Below are 12,307 nucleotides of genomic sequence, written 5' to 3' on the forward strand. Positions count from 1 at the left end.
CGGCTAGGGCATGGGCCAAAGTCGGGCAGAAAACACCACTCTAGTCAGGGTAAGGGAGTTACACTCCTAAAATAACCCCTGCTCACCCCCTTGGTAGCTTGGCACGAGCAGTCAGGCTTATCTTAGAGGCAGTGTGTAAAGCATTTGCACATAACTAACAGTAATACAGTGTAAGCACTACAAAAGGACACCACACCAGTTTAAAAAAATATCCAATTTTTTTATATATTTAAGACAAGACCAAAAACGATAAAAATCCAAAATACAGTACTTAAAAATCTTCAATTATCAAAATATGCTTGAAAAATAGTTCCTTGATATCACAGCATTGTGAGCAAACAAATCCAAACAGTTCTGGCTGACCGTGGCGTCGCGGGCCAGCTACGGTGTCGGGAAGATCCGCAAACCATACCTTTTAGTCATGCAGGGCGTTGGCTGTGAGAAGTTGGCCTGGTATATGCTGACCACTAATTAAAGTGGGCACCTTGTGCCAGTCCCAACAACCTTTATTGATGATTAGATTAAAGACAACCTTTATTGAAAGCTATCCTAGTGGTAGCTATGGAGAGCAGCCTTCAGGCTAAGTCTCGAAGGAATGTAAATCAGCTTGTTTTACCAGATCAGAACCTCCTGAATAACCAAATGAAAGGAGAACTACACAAGAGATATATAAAATATATGTATTTATTACTAAACACTCTCTACTAACCTCTTTATGAGATTAGAGCACAAAGCACACAATATTAAATCACTAGAACGACAGTAAATAGCACAATACACAGCGGGCTCCAGGGGTGACCGAACCATATACTAAGAAAGTGGTATAACAACCATGACTTAACTAGACATAGTGCCCAGAGCACATAGAATTGCTGGGACCCCAAGGAACCACCCAAAGTAGTGACACAGGGGACCCACGGAGGAGGGGTGCAGTGTGTGAACACAGGCACGAGCGCCGTACAATCCTATGGTAGAGGGCGTCAGGTTGCTCTTTCCTGTGTTGCAGCATAAAACACACAGTCCCCAGTGTTGAGGGCAGAAGAGCTTGAATTTTTTGCTGTTCCTGAGACTTCTTGAACAGGGGGCAAGCTCTACCTCAAGCCCTTGGAGAAACTCACAAAAGTAGATTGCAGAAAGTTCAGTCCAGTCCTTTCACTGCCCAAGACAGAAGCAGCCACTGCAGGACAACACAGCAAAGCACACAGAAATGTGGTAGTTCCTCCTCACAGCTTCTCCAGCTCTTCTTCTTGGCAGTCTTCTTGATCCAAAAGAGTTCTAAAGTTCAGGGGTCGGGGGGGGGGGGCGCTAGAGAGCCCGCGCAAGATAGCCGCCTGTTAGTGCTGCTCTGCCGGCCGTGATTTTAATCCTCCCAATATCCTGGTTCCTACCTGCCATGCATGCACTCCCGGTGTGGATCTGCCCTCCTCGGTGCTCCTGCATCCCGGTGATTTCTTCTGGTGATTAATGCTGGCCTGCTACGGTTGATTTCCCCTGTTCTGCCTCCCGGCCTGGTGGTCGGTGGCGGCGCCTCGTGGCATGCAGTAGGCCGCTCCCTGTGCTGCTGTTGCGCTCTCCTGGTTGCTGGCTGCCTCCGTCTGCTGCTCGAGGGACCCTGAGGTGTTGTGGGGACGCTCCGTCTCTAAGCTGCTGCTGGAGGACCCGGAGAGAGACGCGCCTGGAGCGTGAATGATCTGGCGGTGGTGCAGGCTCCGTTCACCTGCCTCTTGCGGGGCTGTTGGTCCCGTGCTCCCCGGGGACTGTACCTCCAGCGTCGGCGGAATATAGGCGGTGCCTGCTACTTTGGGGATCGAGGAGCGGCGGCGGAGAGCGGCTAACGGCGTGACCTGCCTAGGGCCATTGTACAGATCTGCGCAGCTTTCCCAACATTATCTGTGCTATTGCTGTGTGCATCTCCTGCATGGTGATTGGAAGCGCCAATTGAGCTCGTTGAAGTACATTTATAGATGGAAGTGGACTCCCATCTAAATATCATCCGGTGTGTCTTCTATCGAGGGGAAGGTGTACAGGGCTCCGGCTCTACGCTGCTGCTGGCGGACCCGGAGAGGGACGCGCCTGGCGCGTGGAGGATCCCGCGGTGGTGCAGGCTCTGTTCCCCCGCCTCTTGAAGGGCGGTTGGTCCCGTGCTCCCCGGGGACTGTGCCTCCGGCGTCGGTGGAGCTTAAAGGCGGCACCTGCTGCTTTGTGGAGCGAGGAGCGGCGGCGGAGAGCAGCTAACGGCGTGATCTGCCTGTGGCCATTGTACTGATCTGCGCTCTACAGGTAAGGCAGACCCGCGACTCCGGCTTTGTTGCGGCTTGGGGCCGGCTTGGTGGCGCTGCAGGGCCGGGTGAGGCCCTAGGCTAAGTGTGGCGCGGCTTGCCGATCCTGAGTACCGCGACGGGCGGCTGAGCTCTGCGCGGTGTTGGCGCCTTACTGCCGCTGCCCCGGTGTCCTTGGGGTGACGAGCTCCCTGAGTTCCTTGGGTGGGACCCCCTGCCTCGGTGCCCGCATATCGCGGCGGGGACTGGGGGGCCTACTGTTGCCTCGCGAATGCCTGGGCTACTGGTGGGGGGGCTAATGCTGGCCTGCCAGTTCTCTTCCTACCCCTGATTTGGCGCACAGGCGGCGTTCTTCATCGGGAGACCTGCTGTGGATGCCCTCTTTGATGGGCTGGAGGTGGATAGACCAGTGGTGGCCCGCTTCCTCTTGTGGGCTCCACGGGACCCCCCTCACCTGCGCTCCTGCATAACATTGGGAACGGTGTTCAGTCTGGACGATTCTGCGTTCCCTCGCCCTGATCCTACAAAGGTCCTTGCGTGGCTGGCTCTCTGGACTCTGTGGAGCACTTTATTTGCGCATTTCTGCCTGGCACGTGAGAGGCCTATAGTAACTCACCCTGGGGCGTGCAGACAAGCAGCAAGGCAAGCTCTCCTTCACCACTAAGCCGCCCCCAAAGCCCCTGTCACCGGCTGCTTCCGACACTGACCTCGGTGCGGAGGGAGGGACTGGGGCCAGGTTAGAAGGCATGTTGATCGCCATGCAGCAGAGCCTACACACTATCGACGCAAAAATTGACAATTTAAATTTGCGAATGGACAATATGGCCTCCAGGCTAGATAAGCACGGTGAGCAGCTGACTGAGTCTGAACAGCGAATTTCTCAGGCGGAGGACAGAGTGGAGGCAGTCGGTACCTCCTGTGCAAGTATGGAAAAGATTATGGAGGTTATTAGGGCCAAAAATGAGGACATTGAGGCTTGGTCTAGACGGAATAACCTGCGCATTACAGGAATTGCAGAATCAACCAATACAGGGCCTATGGAACTGTTCGTTGAGACCCTACTCACATCGCTATTTGGAGTGGAACACTTTTCGAAAGTTCTTATTGTTGAGCGAGCCCACTGCTCCTTAGCTGCTCGGCCCATCCCTGGAGTGCCTTCCCGCCCCATTATAGCTCGTTTGCTGAATTACCGTGACAGGGACACTGCGTTGCGCCTAGCCCGGGAGAAAGGCAGCTTGAGTTATCAGGGAATGAAGGTGGAACTATTTCCTGACTTTACAGTTGCGGTGCAGCAGGCGCATAGGGAGTACCAAACTGTGAAGAAAAAATTGCAACTGCTTAATATTGCATATGCCATGCTGTATCCGGCGCGCTTACGCATTCATCATGACGGAAAGTTCCGCATCTTCTCTACCCCTAAGGAGGCGCTTCAATTTCTCTGGCAACTGGAGCGTCGCTCGCCGCGGCGATCGCCGCCCCATTGGCGAACCGAGTGTCTCCATACGTCAGCCTTCGCTGTATAAACTCTCCACCGATTTCATTAATGATGGTTTTTTTCTTGCTGTCTAGATATGTTTGCCTGATTGCTTTACTCTGTGTGGCCTTGGAGGAATGCACTATATGGTTCCTGTAATTGCTGGATGTGTTGGGGAGGGGCGATATTGTTCTGGTAATGGGCATGGGCGGTGGTTGTCCTCTGTTGCTAGATGCTGGTAGCTCCTCTCCCTTAATCTCGGCCCACCCTGTACATCTCAGGGTGTTAGTGGCCTCTGGTGCTTCCCCACATGGGAATTCCCCGCAAAGTTGCATTTTCAGTTTTGGCTTATGACCTGGTCGCACTATTTCCTCTCTGGAGTTCCTCTATATGTGATTTGACTATTGCGCGACATGTTTTGGAATTTTTTCTTTTTGCTGTTTACTGGGCTGTCACGGCAGTTTTTTTTTCTGCTGGAGTGGGTGGGTGGTATGTTAGGGGTTGTAATGTTTTGAATGGTACACTGACTGTGCATGATGGGTATGGTGGGATAGGGTTGGGAGCTGACTATCCATATTATGATGTTGGTATGCGTTCTCGAGCCGTAACATAGCTGCCCCTACTGATGGGGAGATATCGTGGCTCAGTTGGAACGTACGAGGACTTAATAACCCACGCAAGGTCCGCCAGGTGATCTCCTATCTTGACCGTCATAATGTTCGCATCGCTCTCCTGCAAGAGACGCATCTTACTAAACAGGCGGTCACGTCGGTTGCCGCTAGATGGGCAGGGGTTCGACTTGCAGCTTGTTATTCCTCCTATGCTCGGGGGTTATGATTTTGATTAAAAAAGGCAGCCCCTTTGTTCCGCTTGTTATTGATGAAGATGAGGGTGGGCGATACATCATAGTACAGGGTACACTCTACAATTGGTCCTTAGTTATAGTCAATGTATATGGACATAACGTTGACGACCTTTCCTTTTACGATGAATTGTGGGGGAAAATCTATAAGTTGCCACCTTGCACTCTTATTTGTGGGGGTGATTTTAATGTAGCCCTGGACCCGGACATGGACAGAGTCTCCACTGTGGACAGACCTCCCAAGCGAGCGGCGGCAGCTATGCAAGATGGTATGACGCTGCTGGAGCTGGTTGATGTTAGGCGTCTATGGCACCCTGATGAACGGGAAGGCACCTGTCACTCTTATGCTCGCTCTGTCTGGTCTCGAATAGACTTATGGTCGCTGACCCAGGATGCTGATGATTGGGTGACGCGGGTTGCACACTTGCCTCAGACGCTTCCGGACCACTCCCCGGTACTTCTTCGTTTGGCTTTGCCGACCTATATCCCCCCTCCTTTCCAATGGCGGATCCAACCGTCTGCATTGTTAGACACTGTATTTTGTGAAGGTGTTCAGGAGGCCATTGCGGACTACTTTGAGAGAAACACCGGCTCGGTGGAGACGGTGGGAACGCTCTGGGAAGCCTTTAAGGTGACCATACGTGGGGTCTGCATTGGCCTTCAGGCAGGAGTGCTTCGTTCGCTCAGAGGTACGATGTCTGCATTGGAGCATGAGTTGACGGGTTTGGAGCGGCGGTATGAGACGGAATCTGATCCCGCTGTTCTTGAGCTCATCAGGACTAAGGTGGCTGAATACAATGCTGTGGCAGACCAGGAGATCCGTCATTTATCCCGCCGGAGTACAGACAGGTATTACGGTGAGGGCGGCAGACCGGGCAGAGCACTGGCGGCCCGGATCAGAGACCCGCAAAGTCGTACCTATACCATCCATTCGCTCTCTGACGATGCTGGCACCTACTACGATACCCCTAATATTCTGGAGGTCTTTGCTGATTTCTATCAGGGCCTGTACGCTCACCGCCCGGCAGCTAATGAGGCTGAGTTACGGCAGTATTTGGACGATATAGCTTTGGTCTGGATCTCTCGTAGGCAGCAAGAATTTCTGATGCACCCTCTCACTCTTGCAGAAATCCAGGATGCCATAGCCGCTCTCCCCACTGGTAAATCTGCTGGTGCTGATGGGCTGCCAGCGAAGTTTTATAAAACCTATATTGATATTTTGGCTCCCTGCTTGCTTCAGGTATATGAGGAAGCCTATGAGGCTCAATGCCTGCCCCCTACGCTGCGAGAAGCGCTGATGATCGCCCTTCTTAAACCGGGCAAACCGGTGGATCGGTGTGCCTCCTATCGGCCACTCTCTTTAATTAACACTGACGTAAAAATGTTGGCCGAGGTCCTGGTCACACGACTGCAGCTGATCCTGCCGGTAATGGTCCTGCCAGACCAATCTGGTTTCGTGCCTTCCCGATCCACCTCCCACAATCTTAGGACCCTTTTTGCTGTTATGCATGTCCTTAAGCCCACATTACCTGTGGTGGCGGTGCTCCTCGACGCCGCGCAAGCCTTTGACTCCATCTCATGGTCGTATATGATCTCGATCTTGCACCGTATGGGGGTGCCTTTCGTATTCACTAACTGGATCAAGCTGCTCTACACCTGTCCGTCTGCCAGAATAAGGGTTAATGGGCACGTTTCGCGGCCAATCTCCATTCACCGGGGTACGTGCCAAGGCTGTCCGCTTTCGCCGCTTCTGTTCACGCTTATGCTTGAACCTCTGGCTTGTATCCTAAGACAGCAACACTCTCGGGCAGCGCTGCGATTTCTCCAGCGCCCTCTGGCTGTGTCTATGTATGCAGATGATATGGTGCTATACGTCCGTGAGCCGGCCCTTCACCTGTCCCCACTCCTGCGAGAGTATGTTCGCTTTGAACGATTCTCTGGGCTTGGAATCAACTGGTCCAAATCCTTGATTCTGCCCCTTACAGACAGTACATCTCCGCTTGATTTAGATTTCCCCCTGGTTTGGAGTTCCGATGCGGTGACATATTTGGGGGTATGGGTCCATCGTGACCCCCAGGAGTTGATACGCGCCAACTATGGCGTCGCTGTCGCACGCCTTGAGGAGCAGGTGGCTCGATGGATAAAGTTACCTCTCTCTTTTGCGGACCGACTATCTTTAATAAAAATGGTAATACTCCCCCGTTTCATATATTTATTTTTGAATATACCGACACCTCTGTCACGTCCCTTCTTCGCTTCCCTTCGCTCACTGTTAACCGCATTGGCGTGGGGGGGGGAAAAATCTCGCCTCAAATGGGAAACACTTACGCTACCTTATGCACAGGGGGGCTTTGCGGCGCCTGATTTCCTGCTGTATTATCTGTGTGCGCAGGCCCACTTTGCGTATTATTGGCAGCATGACCCGGCATATATTCCCCATGTGGTGGTAGAGGCTGGGGCGGTGCATCCTATACCGCTTAAAGCCATGCTTGTTAATACTCATACGGTGTTCGAGAAAGGGGAATTTGACACGGTGCAGACCACGGTTGGAGCATGGAGGGAGTTGGGTAGGCGTGCGCGGAAGCTACCGCTTTATGCTCCTGACATGCCCCTGCTTCACCATTCTTCCCTCTCGGTTACTACTGAGGTGGGCGCCCTACGGACACTTGGCAGCATGAATTTGATGACAATGAAAGATGTGTATCCGGGTGGTCGATTTGTTACGGCTGCCTCGTTGGCTGCTGACGGCCCTCTTACCGCCATGCAACTTTTTATATACACTAGGCTGCGGTCAGCCATGCGGGAATTGTATCTGTAATTTCCTGCAGAGACGCCTGCACTGGAGGCCTTGCAGCTCCTCTATCTTACCTCCTCAAGGGGGAAATTTGTCACCAAACTGTATTGTGTCTCCCAAAGAGAAGCCCCTCCTATAGTTCAGCCGGCGCAGCTGCGATGGAATGCTCTATTGTCACGCGATTTGACAGATGAAGAATGGGAGGGCTGTTGTAGTCTCACTGGGCGGCTGACATCGAACGGAAATCTGCGCTTGGTGCACTATAAATACGTACATCAGCTATACTATACGACTGCCCAGCTGCATCGGTATGGTTTGCGTGAATCCGTTGCCTGTAAACGGTGTGGTGCCCCAGATGCTGATTTTTATCATTTGGCGTGGGCTTGTCCTAGGGTGTATTCATATTGGGAGGCTGTTGTACAGACTATACATAACATGACGGGGACTCCCCTGGATTGCACCCCGCTACTTTGTCTCCTTGGTCATGTTGCTGTCGTTAAAGTCTCATGTAGAAGATTTGTGGCTATAGTGTTGCTGATGGCTAAGCGGAGGGTCTCCATGTGCTGGGAGAGTAGGGTGGCCCCCATCACTAAGCTGTGGCTGCAAGATTTGACTTATTGCCGGGATCAGTTATGCTGTTATGCTGAGGAATTGCCAATAACCTCCCGACCCTGTGATATTTGGTCGCCTCTCACGACCTATTTACTGTCTGTGCCCAACATCTAGCGTGCTGTTCCTTTGACTGATGATATGTACATGTCCCTGTATTAACATGTCTGCTCCTGTTGGATCGGGTCGCTTGCTTTTTCATATTTTTTGCAGGCTCCTCAACTAAATCCAATGAAATTTGTACTATGCTATTCTTTATTGATGCCTTACTTGCACTGTCTGATGTACCACCTTGTATTGTTTTGTTGTTGTTTATGATTGTTAAAACTCAATAAACAAAATAAAAAAATAACAAAAATAAAAAAGTTCAGGGGTCTGGGCCTCACTATTTATATCCCAAAATCCTTTGATCTCTTAGGCAGAGATTGTCTGTGCCCAGCCAGAACCAGTTCTGCCTTCTCTGGTGTGACTTCCTGGCAGGAGGTGGAGACGGCATTGTCAGAGGCAGACCAGGCCCTTTGAGGTGCAAGGAAATCTCCTCCCACTTCCCCAATTGCAGCCCAGGTCTTTTTACCCCTTTCCTGATCCACCTAGACTATCTGGAGCCACTCCTGCTCCCCGGCCTTCTGTCATCCAAAACCCAGACAGGCAATCCACATTCCAACAGAGGCACACGGGAAGACTAAGCAAGAAAATACCTACTTTCTAAAAGTGGTGTTTCCAAACACAGAATGTAAAAATCACCTTCACTAAAAGATTCATCTTTAAATTCTGAGTTCAGGCATACTAAACTATATCTCCCTACCTAATTCCCTGGGCCAGTTATGTTTATAAGATTTTATAAACAAACTCCCCATTTTGTCCTATGGGGAACAAGTAGCCTTGCAATAGTGAAAAACGAAATTGGCCGTAATTCACTATCAGGGCATGCCACACACACCAGGGCATGTCCTACCTTTCACATACACTGCACCCTGCCCACAGGGGTACCTTGGGCCTACCTTAGGGGTGCCTGACATGTAAGAAAAGGGAAGGTTTAGGGACTGGCAAGTGTGTGCACTGCCCAAGTCGACATGGCAGTTACAAACTGTGTGCAGACTCTGCAATGGTAGGTCTGAGTTACCTTTTCAGGGCTACTCACGTGGGTGGCACAATCAGTGCTGCAGGCCCACTAGTAGCATTTGATTTACAGGCCCTGGCACTCTCAGTGCACTTTACTAGGGACTAACAGGTAAATCAAATATCCAATCATGGAAACACCCATCCATAACACAATTTACACAGAGAGCATATGCACTTTAGCACTGATTAGCAGTCATAAAGTGCCCAGAGTCCTAAACCAACAAAAACAGGTCAGGAATAAATAGGAGGAAGAAGCAAAAAGTTTGGGTATAACCCTGCAAAAAGGGCCATTTCCAACAATCCGTCATTGCATATAAGCATGAAGTGTTGCACAGGGTGTGAGAATAGATGCATTCATATATATACAGCTCTGGATTCTATAGATGGGGATAGGCAGACTTCCAGTGCTCTCTGGACCTGGAGGTCTTTTTCTTGAGTATCTCAGCTGTGCTGTCTGGATGGAGGTGTTTCCGCAGTTCATAGGTTATTGAGGGGTGGCACAGTTAATAGGGGCAGTTAATAGGGGTCACTCATGTGATAAGAGTGGAACTTGTGTTGATGGAAGATTGGTCCGTCTCCATGGATTGTTTGAGCAGCCGCTCACCTTTTGTTAAAAGGGATCCCGTAAACTCCTGGCACCAGTGGAGGGAACTGAGGCCGGAAATTATATTGATTCAGGTGGCTAGACAGAGACGCACCTGCAGCGAGTTGTGAAATACATCTTTCCAAAGATGAACAACAATATCTCTGCCCGCTACATTGACCTTTATCTAGAGCAGATAACACACCCTAGCTTAGTTTGTGCAGGAAAACTCCACCACGGGTTGAAACAAGCATTGGCAAAGCCAATAGATCTTGCTTTGAAGCTCTCACACATGAGAACAGCATCTGAGCATTCCTGTATTTGCATGTGTTAACTGTGAGAAAGTGGCTCTGTATATACTGTTCCTTAATAGGTACAGGGTGTACAGAGTCCACAGTCCCCAAGGGTTTGGCAGAGGCTAAAGTTAGATATAACCTTACTCTCTAAAGTGGTAGCTTGGTCGAGCAGTAAGGCAACATCAGAGGACAGTGTAAAGCATTTGTTGTACACACTCAGTCAGCAAATGGTCTCACACACTCAATAACTGAACTCTAGGCCAATGGTTTATATATAAAAAATATATATGCTTGTTTTATTTTAGAACCAACAATAGGTATTAAAATATACTTTCTCAGAATGAGATGCTTTATATAAATACCTTTGCAATAGGCAATTGACTTTTGTAAACAGTTACAAGTGGTTGCAATAGGCAACACTATTTTAAACACAATAATGCATTGAATTCAATGAAAGTTTCAAGTTATTTGCAACAGATTAATTTTAGGATTACTTTTGGAATTCCAGGACTGGATCCTAGATTCAGTCCTGGGTCAGTACTTAGAATCAAGTGATGAAAGTCGACTTAATTACTGTGATAATTTTTAACCAATATTTAGCTATTTCAAAAGTTGACAGAAAATATTTCAGAGAAAACAGTCAATGATTCCCTATGGAAGGAAATGCAAGTTACAGGTACAGTAGGTTCTCGTTACTTTTGTAATCCAGTACTGGGTGCCTAGACTCAGTACTGGGACCTTTATCCAAAACAGGTAAGTAATTACGTTTTCAGGTATTATACGATTTTTTAAGAATATTTAAAGATTGCAGAAATTGACACTTAGAAGAAATATCACAGAAAAACAGTCAATGATTTCCTATGGGAGAAAACTGGGTTACTGGTAAGTACAGTTGTAAGTATTTTTCAGAGTCAGTGCTGGGCAACAAGATCCAGCACTGGGAGCTCACCTAAGAGCAGGTGAGTATTTTCGTTTTCGTTACTCGGCTGATTTTTGGTGAATATTTTAAGATTTGAAAAGTCCACACTTAGAAGAAATTTCAGGAAAAAGCCAGTCAATGTTATCCTATGAAGGAAGTAGAGTTATCGGTTTAAAGGTAAGTTCTCGACTGGCAGAGTTGAGGTTCTGGGCATGGACTCAGGGGTCCCCCAGGGTCAGGTAGGTACAGTTAGTTCACCCCCAGCGGCACTAGGGCGGCCGGGTGCAGAGAGAGTTAGGCCCAATGTTATCCTACGAGGGATAGGGGGGCCTTGGTTGGTGGCTGCTGACTAGCAAGCCACGCGGCTGTGGGAGCTGGGCTGCTGGTCACTTACTCAGGGCAAGTGGGGAAGTAGATAGGTGTAGAGGTTGCACTGCCAGGGCCACTCGGGCGGCTGGGTGCAGGGTGCTTTTGAGCCTTCGGGCGCTCAATTGATTTCAATGGGAAATCTCCGGTTTACAAAAGACTGCAAGCTCGGGGACGAGGATTCTTCAGGTGCCACCACCACTTCGAGAGGTAAGTTGGGTAGTTGGAGGATAGGTAGGTACCCCGGGAGTGGGCACAGGGGACCGCGGGGCGCTGCGTGCAAGGGTGCCTTTTGGTGTCGGAAAATCTTACCCTCTGTTGATCGTGGTTGGGGGGGCACCTTGTTCTGAGGCTGCAGGCTCCTTCAGGAGGGTCGAGGGAGGTCCTTAGGTGCCGGACTGGAGGTCACAGTCGCCGTGGGGTCATCCTCGGGGTCTTTGTTCACTCCAGCACCGGCCAGGCTTGGTGGTGCAGAGTGTGCTGGGTTCGTGGTTCTGGGCTGCTGCCAGGGATTTGAAGTAAGTTCTTGAGTAGAGCCTCTACTTATGGGAGTCCCAGGGGCTTAGAGTAGAAGGGTAGCCAGATCCTCCGGGGTTTGTGAGGTTGCTGGCCACAAGAGATGCCGGGTTGGAGCAGGGGCAGGTTCGAGGGTCGACAGGCCGGTAGGGCTGGGGCCAAAGCAGTTGGTGTCTTCCTCTTCTCCGCAGCTGCAGGGCAGGTCTTCTGTCTTCTTGCTCTTCTTTGTAGTTTAGAATCTGGAATCTGGGGAAGGAAGGTTCCGGGCGCCCCCTAAATACTAGATTTAGGGGCGTTACAGGTAGGTGAAGGGCAGGGATCAATGAGTCCCTGTCCTGGGGTGGGTACACCCCCTATCCTGCCTCTCTCCTGTGGGAGGGGGCAGTAGCCTAATCCTGATTGGCTAGGGCTTTCCATCTTCAAGATGGTGAGAGCCCGGGGATGTGCTTCACCTCGACCCCCACCTGAGGGGTGGGGTTGGCAGGCT

General features: G+C 50.4%; 1 protein-coding gene across 1 annotated transcript in view; it reads left to right on the forward strand.

The window, feature by feature from the left end:
- The window catches only part of LOC146813296 (CD209 antigen-like protein C), a 242,709-nt gene that overhangs the window by 131,736 nt on the left and 98,666 nt on the right, over positions 1–12,307 (forward strand). The window lies entirely within an intron of this gene.

This window comes from Triturus cristatus, chromosome 7, assembly GCF_964204655.1.
Source record: "Triturus cristatus chromosome 7, aTriCri1.1, whole genome shotgun sequence".
In the NCBI taxonomy this organism is placed as follows: domain Eukaryota; kingdom Metazoa; phylum Chordata; class Amphibia; order Caudata; family Salamandridae; genus Triturus; species Triturus cristatus.